This window comes from Myotis yumanensis, unplaced genomic scaffold (assembly GCF_028538775.1).
Source record: "Myotis yumanensis isolate MYYU_CA2020_CCGP unplaced genomic scaffold, mMyoYum1.0.hap1 SCAF_10, whole genome shotgun sequence".
Lineage (NCBI taxonomy): Eukaryota > Metazoa > Chordata > Mammalia > Chiroptera > Vespertilionidae > Myotis > Myotis yumanensis.
The window spans coordinates 31324523-31347815 of record NW_027223761.1 but is presented as its reverse complement, the minus strand read 5'-3'; the positions used below and the strand labels follow the sequence as shown (position 1 = coordinate 31347815).

The 23293-nt window shown below is 41.1% G+C and overlaps 1 protein-coding gene across 16 annotated transcripts in view; it reads right to left on the bottom strand.

Annotated features, from left to right (window-relative positions):
* The window catches only part of SOX6 (SRY-box transcription factor 6), a 553432-nt gene extending 533201 nt beyond the window's left edge, over window positions 1–20231 (bottom strand). For 14 of the 16 annotated variants that reach the window (XM_070428238.1, XM_070428248.1, XM_070428246.1 and 11 more), the window contains exon 1: window positions 18429–18869. The gene's annotated coding sequence lies outside the window, so the exon portion shown is untranslated. Of the gene's footprint in view, window positions 1–16563; window positions 16772–18428; window positions 18870–19908 lie in introns of those variants that run through there. The other 2 variants (XM_070428241.1, XM_070428240.1) reach the window with 2 other exon arrangements.
* Window positions 20232–23293: the final 3062 nt, after the last annotated feature.

The window sequence follows — 23293 nt, the reverse complement described above, 5'->3', positions numbered from 1 at the left end:
AGGAAGGAAGGAAGGAAGGAAGGAAGGAAGGAAGAAAGAAAGAAAGAAAGAAAGAAAGAAAGAAAGAAAGAAAGAAAGAAAGAAAGAAAGAAAGAAAGAAAGAAAGAAAGAAAGAAAGAAAGAAAGAAAACAGGTATTTCTATAGAATTCCAGAGAGAGATCTGCTGTGTATAATAAATGTCAGAGGTGGTGGCCTACAAGCCAAGAGCCGATCATCAATGACCTTCATAGCCCTTACTTAACACAGTGCTCTCCCTTAGCAGGAACAGAACCTGTAAGTAAAAGAATGCAAAAGATAATGAATGTCATCAAATGGAAATAATCACCTAACTGGTCCAAAGGAAAGAGAATGAGAATTTCTGTATGTGAGTTCGAAGCTGATAGAAATGCAGGCAGCCCTCGCTTTGCACTATACTGTGTTAACTGAAACTAGTGCATATTGGAGCCAAGTCTTCACTTTCCAAGGTTCTATAGTAACTGATCAAACCATGACATCTGAACTATGTAAAACTGAGATTATAACTATGCAAAGAGAGGATACGGTTCTGATATACATGAGTTTCAGTTACCATGAAGCCATGCAAAGCAAGGACTACCTTAATAACCGAATCTACTAAAATTCAACATCACATAATAACATGTTCAGCTCCTGATTATCTTGATTATCCAAGCTCCTGATTATCTAGCTTGCAGATTATCTGGAGGAAATCTCATGGCTTACTTGCCTGTAATAGGGAGCTGTATTAGCAAACAGAAATACCATGGGACTTCAAGCCAGGACATCTGAATTTAGATTATGGTTCTGCTACTTAATGGCTATGTGACCTTGGGCAAGTTATTTTCCCTCCCCAACCTTAATTTCTTTGTCTACAAAATAATAATAATGACATCTGCCTCCCACAGTTGTTGTGCAAATGAAATAATAAAATAATACTCACTAATGTTTAAAAAGAGCTTACAACATATCAGCCACTCTCCCAAGTATATTTTATATATTGAAATTTCTCAAAAACTGTGATACAGATTATTATCTTCATCTTATAAAAACACCCAGAAATATGTCTGGCATATGGCAATTGCCTAATATATGTTTGGTAATATGCATCTATTTCATTACTCAATATTACCTCCTTCTGTGGCAATGAATAGGTACTGAAAAGAAAATGAGAAAATCTGAAATCTGTTCATTTATTAGATTCTTTTAAAAAAACCTGTTGGAAGAAGATAATTAAGTTCTCACTGAGTATAAGAGTGTGTTTAGACACACACACACACACCCCACCCCACCCCAGAGATTCCTTTATCCTCTTCCTCCTGAGTGAGAGTTGCACTCTAAGATTCTGGAGGAGGTTAACTAACAGACTTCAAAGACAGCCAACTCTGTTGGTGACAGAAACCATACTCAAAAAACCTGGCACTGGCCACTGCTGCCAGCCTGGCCAAACACATGCAATGAATTGATGGCTGTGTCCCAATGTCCTGCCTATCTCTTCCAGCCCAAATGCCTTCAGAGATACAAGCCTTCAGATGCTAATACTTCCTTCCTTAAGTTCTCATTAAGCACTTAAGGTTAGAAAGCAAGAGCTCTATCTAGGATCACACTGTGGAAACACACTCGATCAAAGTTGTCTGGAGGGTAAAAGGGAAAAGCTGGAAATACTTTAGTTTTTGTTTATGAGTCCACCAGCATAAATGCATTATTAAATTATATTCCCAGCAGAGTGGACATGGTGCTTTAAGGCTCATATACAAACAGGGAACTTCACTAAAAGTTCTGTGTAAAGAGTGAGCACAGAGCCTTATCCCAGAAGAGCATAAACAGCATGTCAGAGTTGAACCTCTTTGGAGATACCAGACTTTTCATTCTACCAATGAAGAAACTAATTCCTAGAAAGAAGTGACTTAGAAAGGAGTGACTTAGCCAATGTCACCCAAAGTTTGTTGGCAGAGCTGAAACTCCCAAACTAGGTTCTGGCTACTATATCAAACTATGCAACAAGTATATCAAGTTAGAGCAAAGGGGGAAAGGGAGAAAAGAACACTGAATACAAATGTTAGCCTGTAGCCATCCCTCATCTGCTGCCTTACTCACCTTTCCCACCTTTTGCTTTGACTGTATCTAAATCCAAGGAAAGCCGAGTAGAGAAGCAACAAAGAGTAAAGCTGAGATCAAAACTATGCAAAGAGAGGATATGGAGACTAGTGATTCTCCACGTGGTCCTCTCTCCTGCAACACAATTAATTATGAAACTTCACTGACCCCTTCATGCCAACAAATGCCTCAAATTGGTTTCCTGCCCTAGCTGGCTTCCCCTCTTATATCAGAGCCCTGTAAAAATGTCACACTACTATTTTCTGAACCCCGATACTTATAAACCCGTAGCCCCACTCCCTGCCTCAGTGACTAGCTGCATTCTTCAGAGGGATCCTATCCCAGGAGAGTGCTCTCTGGAAACTACGTTTTTCTTCCTTGACTCACCACACCCTCCTCTCCCACTTACTCTTCTATTCCAGTGGTCTCCAAAGTGAGCTCACACATCCAAGGAGTACACTATCTATATATATAAAAGCCTAAGCGACTGTTACAACCGAACGACCGGAACGACTGGAATGACTGGTCAACCAGTCGCTATATGTGCACTGACCACCAGGGGGCAAATGCTCAACACCGGAGCTGCTCCCTGGTGGTCAGTGTGCTCCCACAGCCAACCTCCCACGGCCCCTCCCCCTGGTCAGCTGGCCCCCATCAGCCACTGGTGCTAAACCATTTGTAGAGACCTGCTTCTGGGTTGGGGTTTGGTAGACAGCAGAGCAGCTCCCTCGCTGTGATCTATTGAAAGTCAGACCTTGACGTGAGGGTTTTTCTCACAGCCGTCCTCTCCCTTCCCCGGGGGCCACCCACCCGCTGTGGTGGCAGCGTGGCAGTGAAGGAAGGAGGAGGGGGGAGGCGGGGAACTGCGAGGTGACAGGGCACTGATAGTGGCGTCCGTTCCTTCCACAACTGGCCCAGCGACCATCACCTCCTCTCTCGACCCCACCGGGGCCTTTGTGCCCCGGGCTGGGATGGGGAACCAGGGGTGGGTGGTGGCGGATGCGGCCCCTTTCTCAGTGGGGCCAAGGGCCAGCTCCCTCCTTGGGGCCAGCAGCCACACTTCCGCACTCCCTCCCCGCCCGCCCCCCCCCCCCGCATGAATTCGTGCACCAGGCCTCTAGTATAAGTATACTTGTGTATATTTATCTATTTTTTTTTTTTAAAAAAAAACTAATCCTTACTTAAATTTAAATACAGATCAACACTCTGGGTTTATATGTAAAATATTGTGATTATAGATAATCTGATTATAGATAATGTTATCTAGTTTTTTGCTCAAGTGGCTTTAAAAAATCCTTCCAAAGGGGTCACAATTTGAGTATAATATTAAAACAGGCCTTAGTGACAACAATACTATGACCAAGTGAACACTTGTACTATGGTTGTAGCCTGTTAGTGACCACATTGTAAGATAAAAACAATGATGATCCAAGCAGATCTGACAAGAAATAGGCCAAGATTTTTTTACTTATCAAGAAAACAATTTGAGATATGGATTTATATCTACCATCATTAACAGTGTACCTTACCCTATTTTACATTGAGATGTCAAATAACAAGAATCTGAAGCCATTACAATCAGTAAGATATTTAAAAACTAAACATATAGATATAAATTTTTCAAATTTTTCTAATGTTTAAAATCATGTAATACTTAATTCAACATTTTACAGAATTTCACCAACCATAATGTTAAATATTTAGAAACCTCTTCTGAAGTTCTTTAGCTATAAAACACAAAGAGCCATATGCTATTACAAAAACACTTGTTCTTCCCTTCTGCTATAAAAATGGCTACAATAATACACAGAAAACAATACGGCCACAAGTTTAAATATATTCCTTCGCTAAAAAATGAGAGTTGCGCAATGCACAACTTTATGTAACCATTTACCTAAAATGCAGTGTGAATGATGTCCTCCGGGAATGTGCAATGAGCACTACCACAAACAATGCTGGAAGTTGCATAGAAAACATGACTGAAGATTTGAGAGAGAAACTTTGGCCATGTAGAATGCTTGCTTTTCGGATACATGAACATACATATTTTTTAACATGCCTCAGTTTATGATATTTAAAAAGGCAAAGTGCTATTTTTGAGGGAGCCACTAAAATATGTACCAAAGAATATATAATTTCAAGTGTTACTTTTTTAAATAAAAGTAATGTTTAGGGAAAATTGACAAAGTGTAACCACTGGTGAAGTGGTTGCTCTAGCTGGACTAAAGGAAAAACATTACGGACAAGATTACAGAGATAACACCATGGGCTTCACTAACTACATCATTCATAGCCAAGCAATTGCGACACAATGTTGAAACCAATGATGATGCAATTACTTTTAAAAATAGATTTGTAAAACATCGTAAAATCTTTACAGTGCTGTTAAGTGAGATGGAGAGTAACCATAAGAACTGTTTGCAACACCCAGAGGTTCCCCTGCTTATCTCATGGCAACATTTCCAAACTTAAGGAACTGAAAAAGTAGTATACCAAATGTGCTAACAAGGTGCTGTGAGTGTGTGTTACCACATAGCTAGACAAGATAGATGATTGATAGATAGATAGATAGATAGATAGATAGATAGATAGATAGACAGACTATCAAACAAACTTACTTTTTATGTTCAATGTAAAGATGATATTTTATCAAATAAGAAAGCAAATGCTTTTCTAAACAGATTCATGCTGTGAAAAAGTATTCTGAAAACATTTGTTTGAAAATTATTCCATCATAGTGTGATTTTTGTTAACAAAAACTCTATCGCTTACAAAAACATTCATCTGTTTTTAATTTTAAAATTGGCAACAAACAGAATATTTTAGTCCATTTAATGATGTTTCAAAGAGATTCAATGGGTGTTGAGCCCATTTATTAAAAATATGAAAATGCTATACTACCTTCAACCTCATTGGCCAAACAACTGATTGCATCAGGGAAGATAGAGATTTACTAGCCAAATTTTAACAAAACATTTTTACATATTTTGTATATAGGATTAATAAATTAGCATAACAATTTAATAAGTACAAACAATGATATGCTTCTTCCATTTGGACCTATTTTATTTCTGAGATATCTTTTTCAACTGTGGTGGCATTAAAACCATGTAGCAAAGTAAACTGAACTTGGAACCAAAACTTTAAATCACTTCATAACAAAGTGTTAAATTAAGACTTTAAAAAATAACCAGACTATTAAATCATAGGGCTTGGGGGAACCATAATTATTGTTAAAATATTATTTTATATATATACTTCTTTCTTTTAATATCTATTTATGAATGCATTTATAGCATATATTAGCACAATAGTACATGTATATACAGTAATCTCCCTTATTCAGGGTTTAACTTTCCATGGTTTTAGTTACCTGCTATCAACCATTGTCCAAAAATATTAAATGGAAGATTACAGAAATAAACAATTAATAAGTTTTAAATTGTACACCATTCTGAGGAGTATGAATGAAATTTCATGCCATCCTACTCAGTCCCACCCTGGACATGAATCAACCTTTTATCCAGCATATCCACGCTGTATACCTGACCTGCCCATTAGTCACTTAATAGCTGTCTTGGTTATAAGATCACAGTGCTGTGTTCAAATAACTCTTATTGTATTTGTTAATACCACATTCACATTACAGTATATTGTTATGTTTGTTCTATTAAAATACAATAACTATCAGTTATTGTTGTTAATCGCTTAGTGTATCTAATTCATAAATTAAATTTGATCGTAGGTTTGCATGTATAGGAAAAAAAAGTAGTATATATAGGAGTCAGTACTATCCATGGTTTCTGTCATCCACTGGGGGTCTTGGAACATATCTTCCATGGATAAGGGGTGACTACTGTAATTTCAAATAAACAGGCACATGTATTAGGACACATGCTCATAAACGTTTTGTTGATAGTGTGTTCATCCCCAACATTTGCAGACCACTATTCTATCAGAGTGAGTTCTTCCAAATAAGCCTTAGCATTATCTTGCCCAAGGAACTCCTCCAGCCTTGCCCTTACCAATAATACTTTCTAGTTGCCCTTAGGCTATCAAACTACCTCAGACCTTTATTTCTTCTCTCCCTAAACATCCTAAATCCTTTTCCTTCCACCTCAGCTCATGTAAATGCTACATGCACTTCAATCAAGCAGGGAGAATAACAATTCGTGCTTTGTTTGTGATAACATTCAAACAAATATTTTATTAATCATCAAAGATATTTACTTTTAAGATCTACTTATTTAACTAAATGAAGGCTTCATTTGAGACAATTTATGATGACCAAATAAGTTACTGCCCCTCTCACACCATTTAATAAAATTACATTTCTGTTTTTAAATGATCTCAGATATAAATTTGTTAAATAAGCAAAACTAAAAACCATATCTTAGCCTCATAAAGTTTAAAAGACAATTGATGCAAATGTCCTATTTGATTGGCATTTTAGTAATAGAAACCAGTGTGTGCACAGATCAAAAATGAAGAAGAGAATAACCCAAAGATGTGAAAGTGATACTAAAAGAATTCAAAAGAAAAAGTTAGCATACAATATGAATGGGTACACTTTTCATATACTTTACTCACACAGCTCCTGATAACATTAATGAGTTTTCCATGTGGACATACAGAAGAAATTAAACACAAAACTTCACAAACTAAGACATGGCTAATTATGATGAGTGCTTTGGAGAGGGTCCTAACATATCACAATTAAAAGCTGAGCTATTTCTCATTATTTCCCCACCATGTGGGGGGATTAAGAGTCCCTAAATTCACTAGCCCCACCCAATCTGGGCTGCTATATATTTTTGTCCTTAGAGAAAATAAGCTTGTTACAAAATGCTACTCAATGTAAAACACATAAGTATTCAGTGTACTGTGACTCTGCCTTAGCATCCCTGTAAAACACACAAAATCATACAAAAAGTACAAATGAAATCATTCTCTTTGGAACTGTTGTCTGTAAAAGTTGACAGGGTCTAACTTCAGAAAAGCTGAAAATTTCTTTTAATAATGCCTTAGAATGTTATATTTAAAATTAATATAACATATAGTTTACTTGTTCCAAGATTAAAATTCTTCTTAAAACCTCAATATACAGGGTGGGGCAAAAGTAGGCTTACCGTTGTTCCTATGGAAAATAATACAATAATTAATAAATTATAATATAGAATAAACTGTTTCATATATTTACAACTATAAACCTACTTTTTACCCCATCCTGCATTTATTTTCAATATGCATCTTTATAGTTGGAAAGGATTACAGCTAAGAAATTTTAAAATAGTCCAGTTTTCCTCTAGTGTATATTTGTATCTTCAGATTCAAGAGTAAAAAATGTTCCTGAGACTCAGTTAACTAATATGCTATATTCCAAGTTAGTTAAACTTTGTTCAGTTGCTATACTATTTCAATTTTTATTTTATTTTCCTTGAGTTTTTGCTTCTTATTAAAAAGCTCAACTGAAAGTTCTAAAGCAGTGGTTCTCAACCTTCTGGCCCTTTAAATACAGTTCCTCATGTTGTGACCCAACCATAAAATTATTTTCGTTGCTACTTCATAACTGTAATGTTGCTACTGTTATGAATCGTAATGTAAATATCTGATATGCAGGATGGTCTTAGGCGACCCCTGTGAAAGGGTTGTTCGACCGCCAAAGGGGTCACGACCCACAGGTTGAGAACCGCTGTTCTAAAGGAAAATATCCTTTAAAGCATCATAACTAATTTAATGTGGCTGAGGGATGTTTTTAAACTATTTTATAGAATGCTCATCTTTTTCTTCCCTCCTTTACTCAGCTCCACAGCCTTTCTTTTTAATGGAGAGATTTCGTGATATTTTTCACCGCATTATCAACACTGCGAGTCTCCCGCATCCACAACAGTAGTAAGGAAAACAGTAGGTTAAGGCCATTGGAAACTAGCGCTAAAACTTCTCCAACCTATATCACCACCAAGCCCTTTTCAGAAAATGATTATGTCACAAAGTCATACGCGCTGAAAAACATACAAGGTGTGTTTAATTTGAAGAAACAGATTATTCAACACCAGGAAACTTCCAAACCAAAAATAGAAAAGAAGGTTTGTGGGCTTAGAGAAAAAGCATTTGAAAAGTTACTAGAAAACATGATATACCAGATTACAAAACTAAAAAGAAAGATTTAGCATCCCTATTCGAAAGTTAAAAAGGATAGAGAGAGGTTGTTGCTGCTACTGTTTCATTATCATATTATTATATAGTAATGTGTATTTCTTCCAAAAAACCTGAATTATTCTGAGGGTTAATTTATTTTCATGTTACCCCTTAATAAAAAAGAAGTTACGGGGTATGCCAATTTTACTGAAGGAAAACTTAATTATAAATGTGAGGCACCTAAAGACTTGTAACAGATAAGGGAAACTCAGAAACAACACTCAGATCCTATGCTTGCCAATTCAAGGGGCGGGGGGGGGGGGGGGGGGGGTAGTTCTTTACAGTGCAAGATATAAACTTTTATTAACTCATAGTCCTGTTCATCAGTTCATACATTAAAAAGCAACTTATTTTAATTGTCATACTTGACATATTTGAAGGAAAGCAATAATTTGAAAAATTCTCCTGTACCTTAAAATGACTCACCATGTCCCTGACCACAAACCTGAGCTAAGAAAGAGAAGTGTTGAGCTGCTAACCTATAGCCACATCACTGTCATGATAGACATGGCCTTTCAGGAGTCACAAAGACACAAATATGAGACATTTCCATGTCAGACCTACCAAATAGTCAATAATACTATAAAATGTTTCCCCCAAGTCCAATGCTTTTCAGGATGTTACCTCAAGCAGCCTATTCCTAATCATCTTTTAAGTCATGGCTGAAAGGCAACCTCTTAGTAGCTTTCCTTGACACAGGTACTTCCGCTTTTATACTTATCTCCATTATAGCAACCAGCTCACTGCATAGGATTACCCATATTCATACCTTCTCACTAGGACCATGTATTTTCACCTTATAAATCATGTAGTCAAGTGGTCCCCATCTTTTCACCGCTAAGGATTGTTAACCTATATTTTGAAAGATTGCTGCCTATCAACTAGCCACGCTTATTATGTAATAATTCAATATTTTTAAATTATCAATCACAGACATATATAACTGACATTTAACACTTCTGATTAGCATGGTATTATTCATTTACATTGGTATATGGGAAACGCAGCATTGGTTTGGCTCTGGAAATAAGTATGAAGATAAAATAAATGAGCACTGACATTATACAGAAGAGACTGGAAAAGGAGGGACCAAAAAAGCCAGCCCTAATTTATGACATACAAGCTTTGTTTGTAGTGAATAATATCCTGAAGCAAAACCCAAATGAAACATTTATTTATATCAAGTAGGAAGTTAGACAGAATGACTGGTAAGGTTATCTACCCTGCATACCTTTTATTGAATGAGGCAATGAATATGAAAGGACTCTGAAAAGTGAGTTCTATAAAACTTAAGAGAATTAAGGGCCCTTTTTAAGGCAAGGGTCTACTACTGATCACATAACTGCTGTCAATTAATCCTAACACAATTGTCCAGAATTGTTCTACACACTTCTTTTTTTTTTTAAGATATTTTTATTTATTTCAGAAAGGAAGGGAGAGAGAGAGAGAAACATCAATGATGAGAAAGAATCATTGTTTGACTGCCTCATATACGCCCCACACTGGCGATCAAGCCTGCAATCTGTGCATGTGCCCTGACAGGAAAGAGAACCATAACCTCCTGGTTCATAGGTCAACGCTCAACCACTCAGCCACACCGGCTGGGCTGCACACTTCTATATATAGTACTATATTCAAGCTTAATCTATCCCATAACCCTACCTGATAAATTCTATTACAATCCCTATTTTTAAAATTAGGAAATTGAGACTTAAAGAAATTACATAAATTATTCAAGATCACAAAACTAATTTAGGAAATAAGACTTCAAAAGAAAGATTCAAGAAGTAAAAATTGAACATTTAATTTTGGTTTTCTCACATGTAGTTCTATCATTCAAATAAAGAATATATTTTTGTAGAAAACAGATTAAGATGCGTGTATTTGGCACAAAGAACTTCCTAATGCTAATCATTGAAACATATAACCGAGGAAGATTATAAAATCTCCTTCTTTGCAGGCTTTCAGAATAAAGAGAGCTTCTTAACTGACTAGAATGAAGGTAGAGTGATTAGTACATGCTTGGAGGATAGAGGATGACAGATGAAATGATCTTTCAAATCTCTTCTAATTCTTTGAATTGGAATTTTCTCATATTTGAGAGCTGGATATCCAAACCCTACATTTAGTCACTACTCTATCCAAGTCTGCCAGACTACTAATGAATTCTCCATTCTTGGAAAGAAAGGAAGGAACATGTATTGCTGTCTATATTTCATATAAGAGGAAAAGAAGCAGATTATGTAATTTGCAAATATGTAGTGAAGCTAAAATGAAAATCCAGATCTTTCCACTTCAACTTTAATAGATAACATGTATTAAATATTTATTTTATGACAAGCCCTGAGCTCAGTGTTTTCCATTCATTTATTTCATTTAATCCTAATAACCCTATTGTATAGATATTATTATAACTCCCATTTTAGAGATGAAGAAATGGATTACACCAAGGATATATTGGGGGATGAAAGGGGTGGCTAACTTCTACATAGAAGGTGCATTGCTCATGGAAATAGCTAGAGATTATTTATAAGAAAATAACATCATTCCTGCCCTTTGATATTTTTCCCAAGAAAGAACAATGAACTATTCTCTCTTAGTTAGGAGCATTCTTCTCCAGTTATACCAATGACCTGTTTGGTACAACTGGAAAAGAATGACAACTGTGCCTAAATTTCCCCACCTACCATATATTAAAAATCTTCAGTAGAAAATTCTTTTTTTTTTAAATTTTTTAATTGATTTTAGAGAGGAAGGGAGAGGGAGAGAGAGATAGAAACATCAACGATGAGAGAGAATCATTGATTGGCTGCCTCCTGCACACCCCCTACTGGGGATGGAGTCGGCAACTGGGGCATGTGTCCTTGACCAGAATCCAACCTGGGACCCTTCAGCCCGCAGGCCAATGCTCTATCCACTGAGCCAAACCAGCTAGGGCAAGAGAAAATTCTTAAAAAGTAAAGACTATGACTTCAAAAATGCCCTTCAGGTTGCCTAGAACTTAGTAAGGCTCAATCACATTACCCAATGACCTGTTTGTAAAGTACAAAAGGAAATATTTGCAACCATGCCTCAGAATGAGTTCCATTTGAAACCTATGCTCATCATTTTTTAAATCTGTTGCATTTTCTTTTTTTCACATACTGTAAAGCATCTTTATTTTTCTTTGTCTGAATTTAAAGAACTACTTTTCAAAGTAGCAAAGAGATTGTGCTCAGTAAAGTCAAAATCACAAATAACACTAAAATCCCACTTTGCATTTGAATGGATATATTCAAAATAGATAATTTCAATTAGTCTCTTTAAGGGGACTAGAAACAACAATTTATTAAAGTAGTAGGGATAGTGAAATAAAATAGATCACTTCAAAGGTTATCTTGTGAGATTCTCAGAGAAGAAAGAGATCAAGGAAGAAGTTGGAATCAGAGACTATAGAATGTTTGCATAGAAGCGTATCATATTTTGTACTTTGAATTTACCTTATATTTATTATGCATATGTCATCACTGAACAGCATCGAATCAATATACTTAAATAATTTTGGTCCAAAACAGTTTAAAAACACAAAAACTCTTAAAGAATTCCATTATATCATATTAGGCTTCTTCAATACATGGTGCTTCCATCCAGAGAAACCTTTTAAAAGCTTTATAGACCAGGAGAGCTTGGTAAATAAAATATACCAGTGAATTCCTTGCCACCAGACCAGAATGTTCACAGATAGAGCACAAATACAGAAATAGAAAATTACAGAGCAGCAAATTCAAGTTAGTTACCAAAGATGCAAAATTTTCTAAAATATATACAACATGAACTACCAATTATTAGATTTTATTTCACTATTCTATCTTAAATAACTACAGGTTAAGGTGCTAACCAGTTCTTTATAAGAAGAATCAAGCATCTCCCTATAAATGCAGAGATAACTCTTCAGATAAAGATTTCTATCATTTCAAATAATTGTTTTTCACTTGAAACAGTAAGAAAGAGAATGCCACTACACATTTTTTATGCAATTAAAAGATAAGGAGGAATATTTCAGAGTTCTTTAAGCGTTGTAAAAAGAAAATTTTTCCAATATTATGTACTGTGCAAGTTAGTGAGGATGACTAAATATATTAGCATTATATAGTAGAAATAACTGGGCGGTTGGCATTTTAAATGTAGTTTATTAGTTTATAATAGATTACAGCATCTACAATTAACCTCAGAAAATAATTCACATCTTTCCTAAAATTGAAAGTTTTTTTGAGTGAATAGTAAAATATGAGTGACATATAAGGGGTCTTAGAGGAGCAAGAAGAGAATCTGAATATAAACAAGCCATCATTCTGGTAAAAGGAAATACAAACAACTGGAATAAAAATAGTTGATGCACAAAAGCCATAATGAGGGGGTAGCTCAAAAAATAACTTCTACTTTGAATGGTTTGGATGAAATACAAATTATCCACAGAAAAGTGTGGACTGGCATAAATGTTTGTACAAAATTATAAGTGTATTTCAAGAAGTATGCAAGAGGCAACCGCCTGCATGATGCACAAGGTCCCGGCGATGCTCTGTTTAAGTGCTAGTGCACAGAGTCCAAACCACTGCATTTTAATTACCATGCAGCCTCAGATATATTGCCTTTGATATGGAAATGTTCTTGTTCTCTCATCTTCACATATGGTCTCATGCACAGAAATCTTTATCTGATTCATAAAAAATAAACTAGAATCCAATCTCAACACCTGACCTCAGTGCTTAGAAGTTTTTTACTAAGCATGGTGTCACTATAAAAAGAATGGCTAATATTGGTGAAAAGTTGGATATTTTGAGCAATGGTATGAAGGATTTGCAGTTAAGAATTGAATCGATACTGTTTCTCTGAGGTCTTAGGGTTTCATGTTCCCTTTTTGAGATTACTACAGATTTGAGGAAAAACAGGGCAGCATCCTTTTTGTGAAGGTGAGAGAGTCCGCAGTTATTTAAATTATATACCCCCATCTTACAACCTCCACGCACATTCTTTAATTGATATTTTTATCCAAATTATAACAATGGGTATTTAAAACTTGAAAAGCTCTATCAAAAATCATACCACAAGTTTAAAACTATTTCCAGTTTGACTAAATGTCTAAACAAATTAATTCACTGAAAAGCTTTTACCCTCTTCCACAGAACAAGGAAAATAAAAACACTTTTCCTATAAATGAATAATGAATATGTAATGAGAGAATGATGAAAGTTTCTGATATAATTCTCACCAAAACAATTAGTTTTCAAATCACAGTTGAAGAACCTCATGTGAAAACGATAAGCTATACATTTAAACTGTGCTTACATCTAATAAAATTGCTTTTCATAGACTATAGTGGTATGGCAGCTTTTTTTTTTTTTACTTGAGTATGTTGAGAGTCAGAGTATAATCAGCAGAAAATGTGGAGTTAGAATAAAGACATAAAATGCTCAATGCATTATTTTCCTTGTTAGGAAAAAAAAATAATAGGGAAGAGCCATATTTCTTAAACAAGAAGCAATCCAAATGCAAAAATAGTCTATTTCCTCCTCTAAAAAGCAATGAATATGTGTTCATATTTTAGCAAGTTTCTATAATAAAATCTGTTCTCATTAAATCTCATATACCTACATAACTTGATAATTCTGAAATAACCTAGATTAGTTTTTTAAAAAACCAGTAATATGACCCATCTAACCTCTTGACAGCAGATAATACGTCCCATCTGCAAATCATCTTGCTGTATGTTATCTGTGTTTTATCATTTCTAGTACCTGTCTGTGCCTGATATTGTACTCTCAGACACATTAGCTTGATGGAATGTTTCACTTGACTTCAAAAACATCAATTGATATATATGCACCCCTAAACTATATTTAAACAAACAGCTCTTATATCAACCAAAATTTCAGTTGTACTATACTATACTTTTAGAGAATGCTGTTTGTAAATATTTAAAAAGTATATATGAATTCTTTGACTAACAAGAGAATTCTTTCAAACTTAGAGATAAATAACATAACAAAACTGAAAAGTATAGAAAATATTAAAAGTAAGGGTTAATGCCAATGTATATTAAAACCTTATTAAAAGAAAATTCATTTATTCCAGTACCTATTGTGCTAATTGAAAAAGAATTATTTAAAACATCACTAATTTCTTCAATAGAAGATGGATATGTGTAGCAATTTTATCAGTGACCAATAGTTCAATAATTCCTTTTTTAAAAGTCAAATAGAAACAGACATAATGCCACCAAAATTGATCATTTATGTTTTGAAAGTAGTATTTTAAAGCTTTAAAAGAAGAACTTGCCAGATATGGTCATATTTTAAACATATGCTTTTCCCTTACTAAGAAAAATATCTGTCGCTTTCTGCTACCAATGAAAAAACATCCAACAGACAATATAATATTCCTACTGAATGCCATTTCTTCCAGTTATTGTTACTGAATCCAGTATAGAATCAGCTTAAGGTATGGAGATAGTGTCTTATTAATTAATATTTACATTTATTTTTCTTTATAGTATAATGTTTCGAGTGTTATAGTTACATATTATACTACTATAGGAATTTGTGCCATGCTCCATAATAACAAACTCATAAATTTTGCATTTAAAAAACATATACACCAAGACAAAGTTCCTTCTGATTACTTCCAAAAAAAACCCCACTAAGAATAGCATTAAATAGGACGAACAATAAAAAAACAAAACTATCTATTTTGCTACTATATGTGAGGAGATATGGGGGAGAGCAAAGGAGAAAGGGGGTGTTGATAGTACCTGAGAAAAGCAGCAGAGGATGTCAGTTGTGCCTAGGGAATTAATGACCTAGCAATAGCTAGATCCTGGCTACTTACTGCCTTTGGTAATGAACTAGATCTAATAAGTGTGGTGCACACTTGCTTGCTTTCAGAGTCTGAAGGATTTTTTTTTTTTTTTTGGGTTGGTGGTTGTTGTTCTTGTTGTTTTAGGATAAGGACAATCTGTCTTGAGTTATGAGGTTTTCAAAAGTGTAGGAGAAAAAAACCTACATGCCATTAGGCCTACTGCTCATGTGCTCACATACGTGTATTCAGAAAGATGCTCTCAAAAGTATATAGATCATACATTCATGGTCTGGTAGAGTATTAAAAAATCAGTCATAACTTTTCCCCTACTATAAAAAATGAAATATTACATTGGTTCAATAAAAATCAAATGCAACTAAGAAAAACCATGTCCCCACTTCCCACCTGAAAGGTTACACTCTTGCAGCCATAGCAAAGCTAACCCTATCCCACTAAACTTATGGGTGGATTTAGGATGTTTGCTTGTTTGTTTGTTTTAAAATAAAGAGAACCTTCTAGTAAGTATCAGGGGAGAAGGGAGCCTGATGAAAGTACCCAATGCTGAGTGTTGGATTCCACCGTGACTGCACAGATAGAGGGAAAGTCGTGTTCATGGCTGCAGAAATCTGGCTTCCACCAGAGAACATGCAAAAGCTGACCTGCGGATGGAGCTGAGAAGCCAGGTAGGACTCTCAAGCACCAATCTGGGTACAAACAGGGAGGACAAGGCACTGTTGCTAAGAAGCCCAGGCTGAACAAGAGTGAGACAAGGAGAGGCAGCACATCTTTCCAGGCTCCCCCACCGTGAACACTAGCAACCCCAGGCGGCTAGGCCCTGAGGGGAGCGGGGACAGTAGCTGCAATCAGGACACAGATACAAATTTGCTGAGTGACCTCTGGGGCGGGGGTGGGAGGGAGCACAGAGACAGGTGAGCAATCCAAACTAGAAGCCTGAAGCCCCTACTCAAGCCAGGATACAATGCCAAGCCTGGACTAGTCCTGGTGGATTAGAACATAGAGGGACACTAACAGCCCCCCTCCATGGGCGGGGTGTGCAGAGTCGGTATACTGCCAGATTCACACACCCAATCACGCTGCACCCCCTTTCCTCTTCAGTCTGCACCCTGCCGCCGGTTTACCCCTCTAACCAGCAGTTCCCCCTCAACCGAAAAATAAAGAGAGCTGAGGAACTGGAAAGTCGAGAGAGAGCAATCAAAGCCAGGGCTACGCTGTCAGTCTCCCGGGGTGCAGGGGCCTCCCAGGGCTGTCCTGGCTGGTTTCACCCGTCTTCGGAAATCCTGCAGCCCAGGACGGAGCTGAGTAGGCCAGGTCGGCCAAGCCCGTGCCTGCGGGCCTGGGGCCTCAGGGACGAGGTGCTGAGTGCGCAAGCTAATTATACATGTGGCATTTGGGCAGCCGACTGTCCAGTGACACCTTACCTTATGAGGAAACGTCAACCCAAGCAACTGTTCAAAACAAAATGCCATCGCGGGATCAGCTTCGCCGGCTCTCAGCCGGCTCGGGATTGCTTTTCCCACAGCCTCTCACACTTAGCGAAAGAATGTGGCCTGAGGAGGCCAGCCGTGGGGGGGGAGGGCCCGCCAGGGTTGTGGGGGACAGGCGGGGAGGTCCTTGCCAGGTGTCCGTCCCGTCCCCCCTCGCCATGGACCAGCTCGCGGACCCAACCACTTGACCTTTTTATTCACCAAACCCTCCTCCTAGAAATAGACTGGGCGGGGCTGCGTCTGTTCTCCTCGGGACCCGGGACCTGGGCATGTGACTATAAAGGGCAGGAGAGAGGAGCCCCTGAGGAGGCGGGGGAGAAGGGGCACTCGCGCATCCCGACTCCACTGGGTTGTTGCCTGGGCCGCCCAGCCGGGGAGAAGGGCGGGCCACCAGAGTGCGCGCCGGGGTCAAGCGCCCCGGACCGGACAGGGACGTCATCCTAGTGCCCCACTGACAGTGCAGCCGGAGGGAGGCCCAGAGCCCAGCCCAGTTTGCCGTAGCGACGGCTTCTGGCCGTCTCCAGACCGAAACTTCAAGCACGGCCCCCAGAGGAGGTCACAGGCACAGACGCGGCCGGGGACAACCCATCTCGCTCACAGCGCAGCCCAGCCAGCAGAGTCGTAGGCTCATTTTTAGTCCCCAAGTAGGGGCAGCATGCAATATCTGACAATCCATACAAACAAATGTTTTCAAACTTGGTCAGCCCCTAAGAGAACTTAAATAAAACTCAAAACACGCCGGCAACAACCACCTTTTATCTGCTCGGAACACACCAATTCTCTTTTTTTTTATCTTAAAGCTCCTCGGAGCGCCAGGGAAACAGTCCAGGAAAGGGAGCTAATCTGCCCTCCGCAGCCGCAGGCGCTCCTCCTGGCGCCCGAGCACAACCCCAGCAGACTCTGCACAAGCCCCTTCCTTTCTCCGGCCGGCCCTTTACGGGAGAAAGAAGAAAGCGGCTCCCCCGAGAGCAGCCGGGCTAGGGCCGGTGGCAGCACCGCCCCCGGGCCTGGGCCGAGCCCCGGAGTGGCAGGTCTCGGTGGGTCTGCGGAGCATGCAGCGGCCGGCGGGCCCGGGCAGGGCGCCTAGAAGGACGAAGGGCGCCGGCCGGGCTCAGGGACGCGGAGTGGGAGAGCACCGGTCGGAGAAGTGCCGGCGACTGCGTGCGGGGGCCCGGGGATTCCCAGGCCGAGCCCGCGCCCCGCAGGGCTGGGCAGCCGCTAACACACGCCCCCGCCGGGCCCTGCACCCCTGCCCCAGGGTCGCCGGCAAAGAAGACCACAGATTAGCACTTGCGTTTCGGATTGTCTTGGAATTCGGTTTGTTTATTCCAAAGAGATCATAAAAAGTCATGTCCAAAATTAAGCGTAGGGGAGAGGAAGCGAGAGAGCAGAGGGAACTGGAGGCAACGCGCGCGGGGTCCCGGGAAAGTTGCGGCGGAGCAGCGGTGGGGCGAGTGTGGAAGGAGGAAGGAAGCGCATGGGTTTTCTAGCGACCCGGGTTTTCTTTCTGAACTCCTCCCGGGAAATTTCACCCCGGAGGAGAGCGCCACGGAGATCCTCGACTCTCGCCCGCCCCCCACCAGCGTCAAACCCACAAATAGCCCAAGTTTCCAAACCAAAATGGGGGTGGGGTGGGGGTAGCGTTAAGAAGCCCAGAAACCCAGTGGGTCCTCCCCGCCTCCCGCACCCCAGCCTGGCTAACACTGAAGCGCTCCGGAAAACGGCGGCATCGCAGTCAGTCACACGGCGAACCAACCCAACACTTTTCAAGAAAAAAAAATATTCGCTGGGAAACTTACTTTGCATTTAGTCTCTATTCTTTGGGGGGATGCGGTTTAGGTCGGCTCGTAAGGAAAGCTCGTTTTGTCCAGGTTGGATATTGTCTACTTATGGATCAGCCCTTGGGTGAAGGTTTATTTTAATTTATGGCTTATGCATTCTTTTAAGGTCGATTTACATGACCTCCGGCTACAACTAAGACAGCCGAGGAGGGCACTCCAGTCGTCAGTCGGCCAAACCCACAATTAAATCAGCCCTCCCCCTAGTCTTGGTGTGACTGGGACTCTCCCGGGGTAGGCTGGTTGCCTGCTTTCCTCGTTTTTCTCTCTCTTCTTTCTTCACTTGTCTTTTTCCCTCTTTCTCGGTGTCTTTCCTTTTTTTAATATCACGGAATAAGATGTGATATCAATTTGAAAGTTTTGGTATAACTTTCTCTAAACCCAAGCCTGCAGCGAGCGATAACGAGATACGGCGCTCACAAAGCCCTCGGGATGCTGCCCTCTTGTGGGAACAAAAGGCATTACCACCCAGCGGTCCCATCTGAACCCTCACAGAGCACACACGCAGAAGCTGAGAGAGAGAGAGAGAGAGAGAGAGAGAGAGAGAGAGAGAGAGAGAGAGAACGAACTACACACGCAGGCACAAGCTTCTTACATCACACACTTGCGCAAACTTCAATGAGATACCTACCTCAAACTTCATGGAGACTTAAAAATTCATTCTCTAAGCCACCTGACTTCTTTTTCATATCATTCCCAGTTATATAGGTTAGAATATCTACACGGGGAAGTGGAGGAGAAGGAATAAGGTGGGCCGAGAGGGCGGACAGATTTCCGGACGAATACTTAGGATGGCGATAACAGCTTTCTGTTGTCAAAGGTTGCGCTCTCTCCCCTGCTCTCTTTGCCTTAGTGTCCTACGCACAGTTCTCTACAGCTACAACATGTGTTTTCTCGGAGTGGATTTTGGGGCTTGGGGGGGCGGCAAGAAAACCAGAAACCCGCCACGCAGATCTGTCACCGCCTCCGGAACAAGGCACAGCTCTCCCAGAGGGGGATGCATCCTGGGGATCCGCGTGTCCGCCGGCGAGCGGCAGGCGCTCGGGCCCCTTTCTCAACTCTACTCCCCCTCTGCGTCGGCCCCGCTGAGCGCCCTCCTCCCGCTCCTCCCCACCCCCCTCCCCTCCCCAGCCTGGCTCGGAAACCCGCCGGGGCTGGGCGGCCGCGACTCCCGGCCACCCGCTCCCTCGCAGGGCTCCGCGCGCTCCGCTCTAGTCCCTCCGCCTGTCCGACCCTAGCCCCTAAGTCCCAGCTTAGGAAAACTAGCCCGGGAGCTGCCTGGAAGGGCGAGGGCGGAAGGCGCGGGGGACGGCGGCCCGGCCCGGGGTTCCTGCCCCTGCCCCCTCCGGTCCCCAACAGGTAGCTCACAAACGGGCCGCGCGCGCTCTCGCTCTCGCTCTCCCTCCCTCGCTCTCTCGATCGCTCGCTCCGTCCCGGTTACCTGGGCGGGCTCCAGGATGGTACCGCACGGGAGGGCTCCTTGTGCGCTGCGCCTCGAGAGTAAATGGCATTAAAGAAAAAGGGAAAGATACAAATAAAAAAATTTTCTTAAGGAAGGGGAGTCGATGCGAGGTCAATTAGCACAACCCCGAAAGCAAGGGAGCGGAACCCCTCCACCCCCCGCGACGCCGAGGCGGCGCAGCCCGTTAACTCTAGTCTGCGGGGGTGTCCCGCCTGGGGCGGGGGAGCGCTGACCCGCAGAAGTTTGCCGCTGGGGTGCCGGGAGGTGCGCGCAGAGCGGGTAGACTAGGGATTTCCCCCTTGAAACAAGTGAAGGCGATGGTTAGTGCTGTCAATCTTGGCAATCAGTGTGAGCGGCCATGTCGTAAGTATTCAAAGCATTTCCCGTCGTGCAACATCAGAAAGTGAGTGGCCAGGGCATTGATCTGAGCGAGGGAGAGGAGGCAGGGCTCCCCTCCCAGACAACACAGGCAAGATGAGACAAGAGGCGAGGGAGGCAGCGAGCCAGGCAGGGAAGCTGGGAGGGAGGGGGGAGGACGGGGGAAGAAGAAGGAGGGGAAGGCGGGAGGCAGAGGCAAGAGAGCAGGAGAAAGGGCAGAGATCGGCGTGAGCGGAGGTTGGAACTGTAGAAAGCGCCCGGAAAGAGAGACTGAAGCGACTTACTAGAAGGGAATTGGAGGGGGACAAAGCAGAGGGAGAGCTTGGGTCAGAGAGGAATGGTGACAAGTATAAGGTGCGAGAGGGGCTGAGGAGTAAAGGACCGGAGGAGCGCTATTAGGACAGGAGCTGCTGGGAGGAGGAGTCAAGAGGAAGGCAAACTGAATTGGGGGAAAGGTAGACAACTGGGGAGAAGGAAAGGACAAACTGGGAAAAAGAGAAGGTAAAGTGGGAGGGGGAAACGTAGGGGTGGTAGTTTGTGCTTTGAAAAAGTTATGTGACAGAGGAGGGATGGACTGAAGGTTAAGAAGTACTGAGATACAGAACTGGACCACAGAAGTGAGTCATGAGAGATACAGAGAAAGGGGAAGGACAGGGGCTGAAGCAGACCAGAAGAAGGAAAGAAGGATGAATATTAGATGAATAATAAGGATGAAGGAAAATGAAAAATGAAGTGGTAGAAAGAGTAAAGAAAGAGGTGCAGGAAGCATAGATAATGAAAACACACCAGTTAGTAGGATCTCAGTAAATGGGAGAAGAGAAATGTATGTTAAAAGATGTAGAAGGGGGAACTGAAAAGGAAAAAAAGAAAAAGCAATTGATATAGGGGATTCTTAGCTTATGTAGCTGGCAGTGTTCTGGAGGCCATGTGGATTATGGAATTTATGAGTGAAAATTATTATAAATAACAAGACGTACAAACTACCAAAGAAAAATGATTATACCTTTACAACAATAAACAAACAGTTCCACATGAATTATATGGATAAGTTTGTGTTATGTGGACTTGAGTGTGTGATATATGTGTACTATCTCAAACTCTGTATAGGAGTATATTTGGAGAAACAATTTCAAGAGGGGTCGCTTAGAAGTTATACAAGATGAAAAGAATTTCAGTTACCTAGGACAGCATGTAAAACTCCAAAGTCAGATGTAGAAAATTATGTAAATAAGACTCCCAAAAATAAATTAGTGAAAGATTCTTTTGATGCATGTGTAGGATAGATAAAAGATTTGAAGGGTATAGAACGGCCTAAAGAAAAGCAAAGACCTGGAACTTTATCTCAGTGCAAAAAAAGTTGGGGGACTTAGAAGTGAGAGAATGATCATACGTTAAGGTAGTAGAGATACAGAGTACAAGAGACATGAGAAAACCAGCTTTGACAGTAAGAGACACAGAGATAACTAGAGGCAGTGTGTATGAGGGGAGGTTGACCTGCCTTAACCCAGGCTCAGAGAAAAAGACTAGATTTGAGAAGCTGATGTCAGTGGAGACTCAAAAGTACATCAAGATTAAAAACTGGGAGAGAGGTTCTGACATACCAGCATAACCTGCAGAGGTATGTGGAAGGAGAGGCCCTTACTCTGTAGAAACTGATGTGAAATGGCCACTTTGAGATACTTCATAAACAGACATAAAGAAAGAAGATATGAACCAAGAGAGAGGGGTCAGGAATTTTGACTAGAAAATCCAGAATATTCATGGCAATCTAAAGTTGCCATTTGGGGGAAGACCTCCCACAGATAAAAGGTTAGGGGAGAAGGCCTCATCTTTGTCACATTAACTTTTCGGAAGATGGAGAAAGTAAGCAAGCACGAAGATGGAACAAGCTAAGTGTCGGTCATACACTGGCTTCTTCAGGTATCCTCCATGTTTGGTTTCATATGGATTCCAGAGAAGGAAATAAGGGTGGGGGTGACCACCTCCAATTAGTGGGACATGAGAAATAGCTAGATGCTTCTACCCCAATATGAAATATGATGCTTGAGTATTGGGAGTTAGGAGCTGCAAGTTAAAGTGACTTGATGACTGTAGCTGAGAGGAGAGCTAGTCCCCACCAAAACATTTTGTGTCCCCATTGCTCACAGCGATTTTCAGGACTGAAAGGTCTGCCTCTAGGCACGAGGTAGGCTAAGAGAATGCCTAACACCTTGCATGCCAGCTCTTCCCACCGCGTGCCCAAAACTGGCTCGCCCTTGGCCTCCAAGGCCCTTAGGGGCAAACCCAGATGGTGTTTCCAGCTTAAACTGGGGTCAGTCTCTTCTGGGATTTGTTTTTTGTTTTTATTTGGTTTTGGTTTTTGTGAATAGTGTGGCCCATCGCTGGGATCCAGAGCTCTTGGGCCGCCTGCCCTGGAACTCAACCACAGGAGCCAATCTCTCCAAAAACTCCAAATCAAGTGACCTGTCCTAATGCTTGTAGAGTTAGGGCAAAGAGTAGAGGTGGTACTTTTAAGTCTCAAAGCCTGAATTCTCAGGGAGGAGCCACGGAGGAAGGTGAAACATCCGGGGAGGAAATGGTGGTGTTCCACTGGGTTCCTCAGAGTTGCTGCGACAAGTTTGGCTTTTCAAGTACCAGCGCGCATCGGTCTCTTTAAATCACATAGCACTCGGGAACCTGGGGGGTAAGACTGACCCTGCCGACTAGTTGCAGGCCACTGGCAGAAGGCAAAAAAAAAAAAAAAAAGGTAAAAGAAGAAAAAGGCGATATTATCGAGATTTCTGGTCTCCAAGGCCCTAAGAGTGAGCCACGATGGACTTCCCAGGAGGGAGCTACAGGATTCCTCTTTAGATTTTATCTAATAAGCTGATACCAAAGTAGATAAGCAAGGCAGAACCCGGGGCTGGTCACACTATTAATCCCTAAAGTGAGGGTTTTCATGCCGCACTTCTGGCTGTGCACAGAGTGACACGTGGCCCTGGGGGGT